Source organism: Poromitra crassiceps (assembly GCF_964638095.1).
Source record: "Poromitra crassiceps genome assembly, contig: HAP1_SCAFFOLD_437, whole genome shotgun sequence".
In the NCBI taxonomy this organism is placed as follows: Eukaryota; Metazoa; Chordata; class Actinopteri; order Beryciformes; family Melamphaidae; genus Poromitra; species Poromitra crassiceps.
Window position 1 is genome coordinate 42,051 of NW_028151970.1, and position 15,357 is coordinate 57,407.

Consider the following 15,357-nt stretch of genomic DNA (forward strand, 5'->3'; position numbering starts at 1 on the left):
TTTGGCTCTTCCCTATCGCGCTGGGAGCCGCCCGGCACACACAAACGGAGCACTCCGAAAATAGAGTGGGTGCGTGAGGCTGTGTAGTGTGGGGAGGAGTTTGCAGCTGAGGAGGGGAGGGGGGGAGAGGGGGGTGGGGCACGCAGTGCATCACACAACTACACCACGTCACTACATCAGAAAATATTATCTTCAGACTCAGTGAATGTGCTTGAAATGCTGCATTTCACAAAAGGCGGAATATCTCAGCTAATAATTTGAAACGCCTGTATTTGCTCAAAACGACCTATCTTCTCCGGCTCATAACTAAAGAACGGAAAATGGTATCAATAAACTTTTTTTTGCTGATGATACAATAGAGCCAGTTCGTTCTTTGTGCGTGTTCGGTGTTTACATAGTAATATCACACAATATTCTGTGGGCCTCGAGAAATCACTGAAAACGCTCTGAAAACTCTGGCACTGGGAGCGTCCGTTCTCCAAAAGTGGCTGGCACTCAATGAGTTAAGAAAGTCAAATTTCAGCCTGTGGGAATCACTGAATCGCACTGGAAAAGGGGTGGCAAATCAATAGGAGGAGAAGTAGGGTCAGAAAATGATGTGTTGGACCATCGCCAAGATTTATATATCGCCATGGCGTGCAGAGCTGTTGTGTAAAAAACCCACCTCACTCGAAGCAGGGTCGCTCTATCGGCTAAATGGCTCGGCTTGGAAACTTTTAGACTGAAGAAAATGCCACTAGTTTGTGGATATTAGTGGGATTTTTGGCCAATCTAAAAGGGGCTTGAGAGAAGAGAGTGCAGTGTGTGTCTGTGTCATAACTCTCTCCATCTGGATTCAGGGGTAGATGGGGGCGGGACCCTCTCCGCTCCTCATTTTTCAACCCTTACAATCTACGTTCACTCCAAGATGTGAGCGTTTAGAAGAAATGAACTGGCATCGTGTGGTTCAACCAGTCAAGCCGCATTGCTGTCAGCAGCCATCTGTACAGTCTGTGGGGAGAGATCAGATCAGAAGAAGTGGCTGCCGCTGTGTGTAGGGCTTACGTCTGATGTAAGGGAGGGAATGGGATCAGATCTGTACAGTCTGTCGGGAGAGATCAGATCAGAAGAAGTGTCTGCCGCTGTGTGTAGGGCTTACGTCTGATGTAAGGGAGGGAATGGGATCAGATCTGTACAGTCTGTCGGGAGAGATCAGATCAGAAGAAGTGTCTGCCGCTGTGTGTAGGGCTTACGTCTGATGTAAGGGAGGGAATGGGATCAGATCTGTACAGTCTGTCGGGAGAGATCAGATCAGAAGAAGTGTCTGCCGCTGTGTGTAGGGCTTACGTCTGATGTAAGGGAGGGAATGGGATCAGATCTGTACAGTCTGTGGGGAGAGATCAGATCAGAAGAAGTGGCTGCCGCTGTGTGTGAAGGTCCCGTTTTATAACGTCGTATATGCGTGCAGCCATTTGAGCCGACCTCCCAGACGAAGAAGGAAGAATTACTGATGAGTCACGTAACGCGCTGAGGCTAGTGTTGCGATTGTCCGCTCATGGCTTTGTTGTTGTCTGCATCAGTCTGCATCGGGCCGCCTCCATTTTGTCTTGTGTCTCTCATCAAACAACAACTTGTGTCAAGACATGTCAGGTGGTCACGATAGGTCAAGCTGTTAGAGAGGAGCGCCCTCTGCTGGATCATAAAGGAATTTAAAAAAATTAAATCCCCCCTTGGAAGCGGAGCTATTGTTGTCGTCGCACGCTCGTGACATCACAGCTGCGACGCAAACATGGCTGCTGCCAGTTACCGGTATGTTTCTGTTTTTCAGTTTCAGGTGATCAGAAAGCTACTGTAATTTGCAATCCATGTCCCACACAGGTTCCGAGAGGAGGGGAAACCTCTAAGCTGGCATTACGTTAAACCAAAGCTGGCGATGATGCAGCGGATATGTTTGTTGTTTTTGTTAGCGAGTGTTAGTGTTAGCATTAGCTCGTAGCACGGCCTACACTTTAGGCTTGTCCGCTTGGCAGACAAACTGCTTGTGACATTTACAGTCTGTGGCTTGTGATCAAACAGCCCCGCAAAAGCACTTAATACACAGAGCTGGCGTAAACTTATAGAAACTAATGGAAACCCCTTTACCCGAAATGAAACATGCAGGGATTGTGCATTTAACTCCAAAAAACAACTCGCTAACGTTAAGCTAACCACGCTAGCCGGGAGTCCCACTATAAGCCAAAGGGACTTTGGAGTTGAGCTAACGCTAGCTGCTGGACAGAGCCATCTAACAGAACCAATAATAAGGAAAACATCACATAGTGTCTTTTCCATAATCTTTAATTTAATTTAATCTGGTGGCAGCATTTTTCAGTAAAAAGTGAAACGACACAGATGGTTTATAGTGCCTGCCCCATTCATTGGGCCTAGGTTACAATTCACTGAGAACTGGAACCAATTAGGGCTGTTTGATTTTGCCTAAAACTAAAATTGACGATTTTTTCTCTCAAAACTCGATTTTTTTATACTATTATACTTCTCTAAACATTTGTTGCCTGCAGAGCTCTTTCCCCCCCCTTTTTTCCATAAGTGACAATTTACGCTTTTACTCTGAAGGCAGAACAACCCAACTTCCTGTTTTAGCTTGCCGCTGCTATGCCTAACTTCCTGGCTGTTGCTTGCTAACCTGCAGTCCTGCAGTCACTTGACACTGGTGGATTTGCGTGTGCCTCCGTGACATAATTATATTAGCAGTGTCTAAGCGACCACCCGTGCTCGGAGTTATATCTGTACTAGAATAACACAAAGTCACAACAGGTATGCGGGGAACTGCGATAGCAGTTAGGGGGAAATTCAGACACACAGGGACAGGTGAGTCAGCTGAGGCTGCTAATACAGCCATGAATACAGCCAATCTATCAGTACTCAGTGGCCTCACGTGTTGTTATTATGTGAACTGTAAAGGCAATGTTTCATCGTCCGGTGATAACGTCTGTGTTCGTGTGCGCGCGTGAGTGTGTTGTGGCAATCGTTATCTTGTAGGCTACAGCCCGCAGTGCAACAAGTTGCGCTCAGTGCTCACTCTGTGCTTTTTGGTCGGAGGTGTTGAAATAAGTCCATTGCGCTGCTGTCTTTAGTAGCCAGTATCACAGCGAGAGAATGGACAAGTAGCAGCATGCGTACATGAGAGAGAGCCGCCCTGCCGTAACATAATTACCCTAGTTGAAGTGTAAATCGATTTTACGATTTTCGTGTTTTTAACATCGTCCTAACTAATTAATTTGATTACGAACAGCCCTAGAACCAATGCAAAATTTGAACAGATCAGTAACATGACAATAAGAGTCTAAATTACTATGCCTTTTGTCATTGTGTTTTATCTGCAGACTAAGCAGTCATTGGCTTTCCGTTCTATAAAAGCCTTTATTTTTGTATTGACAATAATTGAGCGATACACTTTATTAAAACAATCATATTATATCAGAAGTTTTCTTTGTTTTGCGTTCACAGTGATGTCAGTTAGATTGGGTTAGGTCAGAGCTATGCTCACTACATCTGCCTTTTTTTAACCCCAGGTGTGCATAAAATACAGGTAAAAAAAAAAAAAAAAATTATATATATATTTTTATTATAATAATTATCGGTTATCGGTATCGGTTATCGGCCAGCAGAAGCAGATATTTATCGGTTATCGTATCGGTTGAAAAAAATCCATATTGTGCATCCCTAGTAATTGGTGTATGTCTTGCCACCCGGTAACCCCGGTAACACCGAATACCGCGACAAGCCTAATCTATATCATCAGTGATTCCCAAACTGTGGTCCGGGGACCACTGGTGGTCCGCGAGCATCCACCTGGTGGCACTCAAGAGCCTTGCTGACTGCCATCAGCAAATAAGATGTTTATCTGTTTATAGCCACTTTCACACATGAACTCCGGATCAGGTCAGGGTTGCCCCCCACTGAGCCTGCCCCGGATGATAGGTGAAGTGTACCCTTTCACACATGAGGCATGTTGCATTCACACATGAGTAGCACCTCCGCAGAGTTTGTAAAGTAGAGAGGGGGCGGGCGGCGGGGGTGGGGGAATTTGGGCATGACCACACAGTTGTGAAAACTAAAAATACATAATGGGCGATAACTGCCTAACGTTCACGGCATATAATCGTTTGCGCATAACGTTAGTAAGTAATTAATTAAACAACCCTACAACTCACGCCCAGATGCATCGATTTCCTCGAGTCGCAAGCAGTACAAACAAAACAGGTCTTTGCTATGTTCAGTCCTAAAATGCCTCAAACCTACTAGAATTATACAGAATACAGGAAGCTAAAAGTTTTTACCTTCAAAATAAAATAAATGTTGTATTACTTAGTAACAAAAAATCAGAATGTCGACTCACTACGGGTTAAAATTGACTTTTCGAAGGGAGCAGATATTCTTCCAGTTTATCTCCGTTCTGTATCTTTCGAAACACACACAAAAAAACATTACACGTGCATTTACTTTATTTAATTGCCATTATTGCGAAGGTTATACCCGGAAGTTTTCGTTTTATACTGCCTGACTTGACGCTACTTGGAATTTGCGCGAACGCTGTGTAAACGTTAAATCAAAGACATGAACGCAACCAGATCCAGATACCCTACATAGCGATGTCCAATACTGGGAAGCGGGACGACCCTCGCGTCCAAAAATGCTTATTAAATGTGTGTGCTGTGCGAAGCAGACATGAAATCAGATCAGAGCCATGAGCCTTTCAATCCAGCAATCCGCAACATGTTGGCTGTCGCACACGGAGCAGTTTTGAGCTTCATTTGAAAACCAAATGGCATGTGTTTTTTGCTCGCTCATTCACATCGACTATTTATATAATAATAATCTGTCACGATCGTCTCTGTCCTCATGCACTCACGAGCTCACGGAGCTCTGGAGGGGGGGGGGGGACAATACGCTTCTGCGACTACGGCTGGGGGTACACTTCCCTCCGGCTAGGACGAGGCTCCGCGGGAGCGCGCATGAGCCGTATGCAGACATTCACACATGACAGCCATCCGTATGGCCTCTAGATAACTCCTGAATTCCAAACATGTGTGAAAGCAGCTTATGTGTTGGTTATTTGTGGTCTAATTCACAACAGTAGCCTGCTAGCATTTAGCCTTTCTGATGCTGCATGGTTAAAGGGGAACTAACCTCCTCTTGTCCCACTATACTCTTTGGCTGTATTCAGACCCAAATTATAAACCGGAAACCGGAGTAGGTTATAAATATAGTCACGTTATAAACAACTAACCAACACTAGTGGTCCGTATGGAAACAGTGTCGCTCGAAATGGTTAAAAGTTATATCAGTTTGGTCATTCAGCTGCGTTTTACTGCCATATAAAGTAACTAACGTGAGCCGCTAGCATTAGCCACAGTGGCCGACTACCCATAATGCATTGTTATCCCAGCACCTGAACGGCTCACGCTACATTTAATGCATAAAAATAAAGCCGATATACAATTGGTTCACATTGAAGTACACCACACGCAAATACCACCGTGACGTAACGATGTACCAAATCGTCCATTCATTTGAGCCCCCCCCCCCCCCCTCCCAAAAAAAGCAGGTTCTGACTCTAAAGGTCTCTCTCGCCTCAAGACTCATTTTCACTGAGTTGCTTTTATGTAACATTTTCTTATGCTGTTTTTTTTATCTGCATATGCAAATTTTGACCCACCTTTCAATCACAGCAACAGATGTGTACACGTCGGATGTGAATTTCTGAAAAATCGACCGTGGTCCGAAAAAATAAACACCGCAATAACAACCAGCGAAACGTTGCCATTGGTATGCACGGTTGCATTGACGGATATCGATTTGAAAAATATTATTGACGTCACGGCGGGTCACTTGGCATTTTCAGAAGGAGCACGTGTGCCCCCAAGTTGAAAAAACTAGGAGCACACAAAGACTTTTAGGGGCATGATAAAAAATGTATTAAATAATGCGTTTCTCCTTAATAAAAGGGATATTAGGAGACATTTTTAAACAAAATAACATTTATTTGAATATGAAACGTACACTATGAATTAAAGTGAATTAATGTGCAACTGAGGTATATTTTCAAAACGGCAAGTTACATTCCTCAAATTAAATTCACAAACCTGTAGAACAAGAGTGCAGAGAGAATACAAATAAAATAAACAAAATAAAATAATCAATCCTAGACGTGTGCGGGCTGCAGAGAGAGTGCAGAGAGCGTAATCTAGAGAGGAGAGTACATGTGGCATCAGTGACTACGTTTACATGCACACAATATTCCGCTTTTTGCCCATATTCGGAAAATGACAATATTCCGACTAAATGAATAATCCACTAATATTCCCGTTTACATGCAGCGGTAGCTCGCCCTCCCCGACACGTGAGGGAGGAGGGGAGAGAGAGAGATGCAGGTAGGCGGAGCCGCAGAGTTTTTCTGTTGAGAATAAACAGAGCAGCGCTATTCTCACGAGCATCACTTGGGTCCATTTCAGGAGCTTTGCTGCTGAATTGTTTGGTGTTGCGCATCCAAGTCTTTCATAAAAAAGTAGGCTAGTAGCCTACGTTATTACCTCGCAGGCTCGCAAGCATCGTGGACTTCCGTGGGCACTGGGCACTATGACTACTCTCTCTCTCTCTCTTTAATAATTTTATCTATCACATGCGCTATTTCTGTTGCTCTTTGAGCAACTCTGGATATTTATCGACGAGACTTTTGCCAAGCTGGAGCTGATTAGTGATTTGCTCCGTTCGCCTGCAGCTTTGAAACATTACAGACGGGTGTCAAGCTGTCAGCAGCAAGGCTGGGAAGGATGACACCGGAAGAAGCACCCATAAGGCATCATGGCAGCTAGAAATAAGGTGGACATGTCACAATTTTATGATTCCACAATTAACAACGGTGTAATTCTGCAATATTTAAGTACCCGTTATCGTCCACTCCCCCTGGTATATCAAGGGCTCTTAGTCCACCTGGCCAATCACCAGCTTTAAATGCACAACGTGCATCATGTGACCCAAATGACAGTTCAGGCAGAGAAAGAAAACAGGGAAACCTCACAACAAAGAGCATCTTTGGGCAAACGTGGCAGCGAGCACGCAGGAAACGGATGAAACAAGTTCTGTGGTGAAGAGAGCCTGAACAGGGAAACGCCATTTAAAGTGGAGCATCATCACACGCCTGTTGGAGGTACTTTGGTTTAAAGTGGAGCATCATCACACGCCTGTTGGAGGTACTTTGGTTTAAAGTGGAGCATCATCACACGCCTGTTGGAGGTACTTTGGTTTAAAGTGGAGCATCACACGCCTGTTGGAGGTACTTTGGTTTAAAGTGGAGCATCATCACACGCCTGTTGGAGGTACTTTGGTTTAAAGTGGAGCATCATCACACGCCTGTTGGAGGTACTTTGGTTTAAAGTGGAGCATCATCACACGCCTGTTGGAGGTACTTTGGTTTAAAGTGGAGCCTCATCACACGCCTGTTGGAGGTACTTTGGTTTAAAGTGGAGCATCATCACACGCCTGTTGGAGGTACTTTGGTTTAAAGTGGAGCATCATCACACGCCTGTTGGAGGTACTTTGGTTTAAAGTGGAGCCTCATCACACGCCTGTTGGAGGTACTTTGGTTTAAAGTGGAGCATCATCACACCTGTTGGAGGTACTTTGGTTTAAAGTGGAGCATCATCACACGCCTGTTGGAGGTACTTTGGTTTAAAGTGGAGCATCACACGCCTGTTGGAGGTACTTTGGTTTAAAGTGGAGCATCATCACACGCCTGTTGGAGGTACTTTGGTTTAAAGTGGAGCATCATCACACGCCTGTTGGAGGTACTTTGGTTTAAAGTGGAGCATCATCACACGCCTGTTGGAGGTACTTTGGTTTAAAGTGGAGCATCATCACACGCCTGTTGGAGGTACTTTGGTTTAAAGTGGAGCATCATCACGTCTGTTGGAGGTACTTTGGTTTAAAGTGGAGCATCATCACACGCCTGTTGGAGGTACTTTGGTTTAAAGTGGAGCATCATCACACGCCTGTTGGAGGTACTTTGGTTTAAAGTGGAGCATCATCACACGCCTGTTGGAGGTACTTTGGTTTAAAGTGGAGCATCATCACACGCCTGTTGGAGGTACTTTGGTTTAAAGTGGAGCATCATCACACGCCTGTTGGAGGTACTTTGGTTTAAAGTGGAGCATCATCACACGCCTGTTGGAGGTACTTTGGTTTAAAGTGGAGCGTCACACGCCTGTTGGAGGTACTTTGGTTTAAAGTGGAGCATCATCACACGCCTGTTGGAGGTACTTTGGTTTAAAGTGGAGCGTCACACGCCTGTTGGAGGTACTTTGGTTTAAAGTGGAGCATCATCACACGCCTGTTGGAGGTACTTTGGTTTAAAGTGGAGCATCATCACGCCTGTTGGAGGTACTTTGGTTTAAAGTGGAGCATCATCACACGCCTGTTGGAGGTACTTTGGTTTAAAGTGGAGCATCATCACACGCCTGTTGGAGGTACTTTGGTTTAAAGTGGAGCATCATCACACGCCTGTTGGAGGTACTTTGGTTTAAAGTGGAGCATCACACGCCTGTTAGAGGTACTTTGGTTTAAAGTGGAGCATCATCACACGCCTGTTGGAGGTACTTTGGTTTAAAGTGGAGCATCATCACACGCCTGTTGGAGGTACTTTGGTTTAAAGTGGAGCATCACACGCCTGTTGGAGGTACTTTGGTTTAAAGTGGAGCATCATCACACGCCTGTTGGAGGTACTTTGGTTTAAAGTGGAGCATCATCACACGCCTGTTGGAGGTACTTTGGTTTAAAGTGGAGCATCATCACACGCCTGTTGGAGGTACTTTGGTTTAAAGTGGAGCATCATCACACGCCTGTTGGAGGTACTTTGGTTTAAAGTGGAGCATCATCACGCCTGTTGGAGGTACTTTGGTTTAAAGTGGAGCATCATCACACGCCTGTTGGAGGTACTTTGGTTTAAAGTGGAGCATCATCACGCCTGTTGGAGGTACTTTGGTTTAAAGTGGAGCATCATCACACGCCTGTTGGAGGTACTTTGGTTTAAAGTGGAGCATCATCACACGCCTGTTGGAGGTACTTTGGTTTAAAGTGGAGCATCACACGCCTGTTGGAGGTACTTTGGTTTAAAGTGGAGCATCATCACGCCTGTTGGAGGTACTTTGGTTTAAAGTGGAGCATCATCACATGCCTGTTGGAGGTACTTTGGTTTAAAGTGGAGCATCACACGCCTGTTGGAGGTACTTTGGTTTAAAGTGGAGCATCATCACGCCTGTTGGAGGTACTTTGGTTTAAAGTGGAGCATCATCACGCCTGTTGGAGGTACTTTGGTTTAAAGTGGAGCATCATCACGCCTGTTGGAGGTACTTTGGTTTAAAGTGGAGCATCATCACACCTGTTGGAGGTACTTTGGTTTAAAGTGGAGCATCATCACGCCTGTTGGAGGTACTTTGGTTTAAAGTGGAGCATCATCACGCCTGTTGGAGGTACTTTGGTTTAAAGTGGAGCATCATCACACGCCTGTTGGAGGTACTTTGGTTTAAAGTGGAGCATCATCACACACCTGTTGGAGGTACTTTGGTTTAAAGTGGAGCATCATCACGCCTGTTGGAGGTACTTTGGTTTAAAGTGGAGCATCATCACACGCCTGTTGGAGGTACTTTGGTTTAAAGTGGAGCATCATCACACGCCTGTTGGAGGTACTTTGGTTTAAAGTGGAGCATCATCACACGCCTGTTAGAGGTACTTTGGTTTAAAGTGGAGCATCATCACACGCCTGTTAGAGGTACTTTGGTTTAAAGTGGAGCATCATCACGCCTGTTGGAGGTACTTTGGTTTAAAGTGGAGCATCATCACGCCTGTTGGAGGTACTTTGGTTTAAAGTGGAGCATCATCACGCCTGTTGGAGGTACTTTGGTTTAAAGTGGAGCATCATCACACCTGTTGGAGGTACTTTGGTTTAAAGTGGAGCATCATCACGCCTGTTGGAGGTACTTTGGTTTAAAGTGGAGCATCATCACGCCTGTTGGAGGTACTTTGGTTTAAAGTGGAGCATCATCACACGCCTGTTGGAGGTACTTTGGTTTAAAGTGGAGCATCATCACACACCTGTTGGAGGTACTTTGGTTTAAAGTGGAGCATCATCACGCCTGTTGGAGGTACTTTGGTTTAAAGTGGAGCATCATCACACGCCTGTTGGAGGTACTTTGGTTTAAAGTGGAGCATCATCACACGCCTGTTGGAGGTACTTTGGTTTAAAGTGGAGCATCATCACACGCCTGTTGGAGGTACTTTGGTTTAAAGTGGAGCATCATCACACGCCTGTTGGAGGTACTTTGGTTTAAAGTGGAGCATCATCACACGCCTGTTGGAGGTACTTTGGTTTAAAGTGGAGCATCATCACATGCCTGTTGGAGGTACTTTGGTTTAAAGTGGAGTATCATCACGCCTGTTGGAGGTACTTTGGTTTAAAGTGGAGCATCACACGCCTGTTGGAGGTACTTTGGTTTAAAGTGGAGCATCACACGCCTGTTGGAGGTACTTAGGTTTAAAGTGGAGCATCATCATCACGCCTGTTAGAGGTACTTTGGTTTAAAGTGGAGCATCATCACACGCCTGTTGGAGGTACTTTGGTTTAAAGTGGAGCATCATCACACGCCTGTTGGAGGTACTTTGGTTTAAAGTGGAGCATCATCACACGCCTGTTGGAGGTACTTTGGTTTAAAGTGGAGCATCATCACACGCCTGTTGGAGGTACTTTGGTTTAAAGTGGAGCATCATCACACGCCTGTTGGAGGTACTTTGGTTTAAAGTGGAGCATCACACGCCTGTTAGAGGTACTTTGGTTTAAAGTGGAGCATCATCACACGCCTGTTGGAGGTACTTAGGTTTAAAGTGGAGCATCACACGCCTGTTGGAGGTACTTTGGTTTAAAGTGGAGCATCATCACACGCCTGTTGGAGGTACTTTGGTTTAAAGTGGAGCATCATCACACGCCTGTTGGAGGTACTTTGGTTTAAAGTGGAGCATCACACGCCTGTTAGAGGTACTTTGGTTTAAAGTGGAGTATCATCACGCCTGTTGGAGGTACTTTGGTTTAAAGTGGAGCATCACACGCCTGTTGGAGGTACTTTGGTTTAAAGTGGAGCATCATCACACGCCTGTTGGAGGTACTTTGGTTTAAAGTGGAGCATCACACGCCTGTTAGAGGTACTTTGGTTTAAAGTGGAGCATCATCACACGCCTGTTGGAGGTACTTAGGTTTAAAGTGGAGCATCATCACGCCTGTTGGAGGTACTTTGGTTTAAAGTGGAGCATCATCACGCCTGTTGGAGGTACTTTGGTTTAAAGTGGAGCATCATCACACGCCTGTTGGAGGTACTTTGGTTTAAAGTGGAGCATCATCACACGCCTGTTGGAGGTACTTTGGTTTAAAGTGGAGCATCACACGCCTGTTGGAGGTACTTTGGTTTAAAGTGGAGCATCACACGCCTGTTAGAGGTACTTTGGTTTAAAGTGGAGTATCATCACGCCTGTTGGAGGTACTTTGGTTTAAAGTGGAGCATCACACGCCTGTTGGAGGTACTTTGGTTTAAAGTGGAGCATCATCACACGCCTGTTGGAGGTACTTTGGTTTAAAGTGGAGCATCACACGCCTGTTAGAGGTACTTTGGTTTAAAGTGGAGTATCATCACGCCTGTTGGAGGTACTTTGGTTTAAAGTGGAGCATCATCACGCCTGTTGGAGGTACTTTGGTTTAAAGTGGAGCATCATCACGCCTGTTGGAGGTACTTTGGTTTAAAGTGGAGCATCACACGCCTGTTGGAGGTACTTTGGTTTAAAGTGGAGCATCATCACACGCCTGTTGGAGGTACTTTGGTTTAAAGTGGAGCATCATCACACGCCTGTTGGAGGTACTTTGGTTTAAAGTGGAGCATCATCACACGCCTGTTGGAGGTACTTTGGTTTAAAGTGGAGCATCATCACACGCCTGTTGGAGGTACTTTGGTTTAAAGTGGAGCATCATCACACGCCTGTTGGAGGTACTTTGGTTTAAAGTGGAGCATCATCACACGCCTGTTGGAGGTACTTTGGTTTAAAGTGGAGCATCACACGTCTGTTGGAGGTACTTTGGTTTAAAGTGGAGCATCATCACACGTCTGTTGGAGGTACTTTGGTTTAAAGTGGAGCATCATCACACGCCTGTTGGAGGTACTTTGGTTTAAAGTGGAGCATCACACGCCTGTTGGAGGTACTTTGGTTTAAAGTGGAGCATCATCACACGCCTGTTGGAGGTACTTTGGTTTAAAGTGGAGCATCATCACACGCCTGTTGGAGGTACTTTGGTTTAAAGTGGAGCATCACACGTCTGTTGGAGGTACTTTGGTTTAAAGTGGAGCATCATCACACGTCTGTTGGAGGTACTTTGGTTTAAAGTGGAGCATCATCACACGCCTGTTGGAGGTACTTTGGTTTAAAGTGGAGCATCATCACACGCCGGTTGGAGGTACTTTGGTTTAAAGTGGAGCATCATCACACGCCGGTTGGAGGTACTTTGGTTTAAAGTGGAGCATCATCACACCTGTTGGAGGTACTTTGGTTTAAAGTGGAGCATCATCACACGCCTGTTGGAGGTACTTTGGTTTAAAGTGGAGCATCACACGCCTGTTGGAGGTACTTTGGTTTAAAGTGGAGCATCATCACACGCCTGTTGGAGGTACTTTGGTTTAAAGTGGAGCATCATCACGCCTGTTGGAGGTACTTTGGTTTAAAGTGGAGCATCATCACACCTGTTGGAGGTACTTTGGTTTAAAGTGGAGCATCATCACGCCTGTTGGAGGTACTTTGGTTTAAAGTGGAGCATCATCACGCCTGTTGGAGGTACTTTGGTTTAAAGTGGAGCATCATCACACGCCTGTTGGAGGTACTTTGGTTTAAAGTGGAGCATCATCACACCTGTTGGAGGTACTTTGGTTTAAAGTGGAGCATCATCACACGCCTGTTGGAGGTACTTTGGTTTAAAGTGGAGCATCATCACGCCTGTTGGAGGTACTTTGGTTTAAAGTGGAGCATCATCACGCCTGTTGGAGGTACTTTGGTTTAAAGTGGAGCATCATCACACGCCTGTTGGAGGTACTTTGGTTTAAAGTGGAGCATCATCACACGCCTGTTGGAGGTACTTTGGTTTAAAGTGGAGCATCATCACACGCCTGTTGGAGGTACTTTGGTTAAAGTGGAGCATCATCACACCTGTTGGAGGTACTTTGGTTTAAAGTGGAGCATCATCACACGCCTGTTGGAGGTACTTTGGTTTAAAGTGGAGCATCATCACGCCTGTTGGAGGTACTTTGGTTTAAAGTGGAGCATCATCACACGCCTGTTGGAGGTACTTTGGTTTAAAGTGGAGCATCATCACACGCCTGTTGGAGGTACTTTGGTTTAAAGTGGAGCATCATCACGCCTGTTGGAGGTACTTTGGTTTAAAGTGGAGCATCATCACACGCCTGTTGGAGGTACTTTGGTTTAAAGTGGAGCATCATCACACGCCTGTTGGAGGTACTTTGGTTTAAAGTGGAGCATCATCACGCCTGTTGGAGGTACTTTGGTTTAAAGTGGAGCATCATCACACGCCTGTTGGAGGTACTTTGGTTTAAAGTGGAGCATCATCACACGCCTGTTGGAGGTACTTTGGTTTGAAACCGGATCTTCAAGATGTTCAAGAAAGCGTGAACATGAGATGATAATGACAAACAAGTAGCTGATTCTGTACATACATGTACAGTTTGCCTTTGGGTCGTAGCTGCACCCCAAAGTCATAAAGTCCTCATTATTAGGGCTGGGTTCAAAAAATCGATTCTCCGATTTTTATTTTAATCCTTTGATATCGATTCACATGTCCAGAGATCGATTTTTTTTATTATTATATATTTTTTTAAATAAACAGGCTAAAATATTATGCTGTGTGTGTGGTAGTTGAAACATAGTTTCAAGTTGACGTTTATTTATGTTTATAGTTGAAACAAAAACATAAATACTGTAGGCTACATGAATGGAAATGTTTGATCATTAATATATCTACTTTTAGAAATTATATAGGCTGAAATCAAATCACTGTGCATAATTGTGAAAGTGTCTTTATTGACAGATGAAAAGGCTGTTATTTACCCTTTGTCACCACCTGGTGAGTAAATATATGTGTAACTAAAACTAAAAGATTAAAATTGACAACCGGTCCGCAACTTCCCCCCCCCCCCCCCCCATGTATCTACTTGGCGCAAAAAAGGTTGGGAACCCCTGTGTTACATAACTGGACAGTCATGTAATTCAGGTTACAGCTCAAAAAAACACGTTTTGGTATCACTAACCAAATCGATATTGAAATGAATCGAATCGGAATCGAATCGGGAATAATCGATTCGCAACCTTGTGAATCGGAATCGAATCGATTCTTGAAATTTGAACCAATACCGAGCTCTACTCATTATTAGAATAAGACGAAGGCGGCAAAAGTGAAAGCAATACTTTTTTTTTTTTTTTTTCCAGATGCTGCTACTTTACAGCATGCAAGGTGCACACAGTGTACAGGGGCGATACAATAACTGTGATCGCATTTGAGCAAAAACGATGAAAAAACATTGGTCATTCCTGATTCCCTATCAGCATACTACCAACAGTCCGTGCAGCGTGCGGAGACGCGTGTAGGAGAAGTTTGATTTTGAAACAGAAAGGGCTTTCTCACCATGTCATGTGAAACACAGAGGCAAGGCACGGGAACTCCCCGCAGATCAAACAAGAAGCGTCACACTCGTTCCTGCATTGTGGACTAAAACGGACTAACTCCTGCATTGTGGACTAAAAACGGACTGCTAGTATTCTTAAAGCTCCTACATGCAGCGGATTAAGTCCGTACTCTGCAGCGCTCTTTGGAGTAAAGTGACAGGCTGAGCTGAATCCATCCGACTGTGTGGCAGATGTTGGTTCCTCCTGTAGTCTGCAGGGTAGAGTACAGTAGGCTGCCTGCCGCATCAAATCCTCTCTCTCTCTCTCTCTCTCTCTCTCTCTCTCTCTCTCTCTCTCTCTCTCTCTCTCTCTCTCTCTCTCTCTCTCTCTCTCTCTCTCTCTCTCTCTCTCTCTCTCTCTCTCTCTCTCTCTCTCTCTCTCTCTCGAAATTGAAGCCAAAAAAAAACGACGAACAAATTATTACCAAGATGTAAAGTTCCCCCCCCCCCCCGGGATACTTGTGAAAAATGAAATCTTATCTTGGAATCCCGACTCGACGTTTTTAAAAACGACAGTAGTACAATGTGTTCTAGTATACTTTTTCTATGAGCAACGGTT

At 44.8% G+C, this 15,357-nt stretch overlaps 1 pseudogene across 1 annotated transcript in view; it reads right to left on the reverse strand.

The window, feature by feature from the left end:
* Positions 1 to 15,357, reverse strand: part of LOC310771213 — a 29,781-nt pseudogene that overhangs the window by 12,480 nt on the left and 1,944 nt on the right. The window lies entirely within an intron of this gene.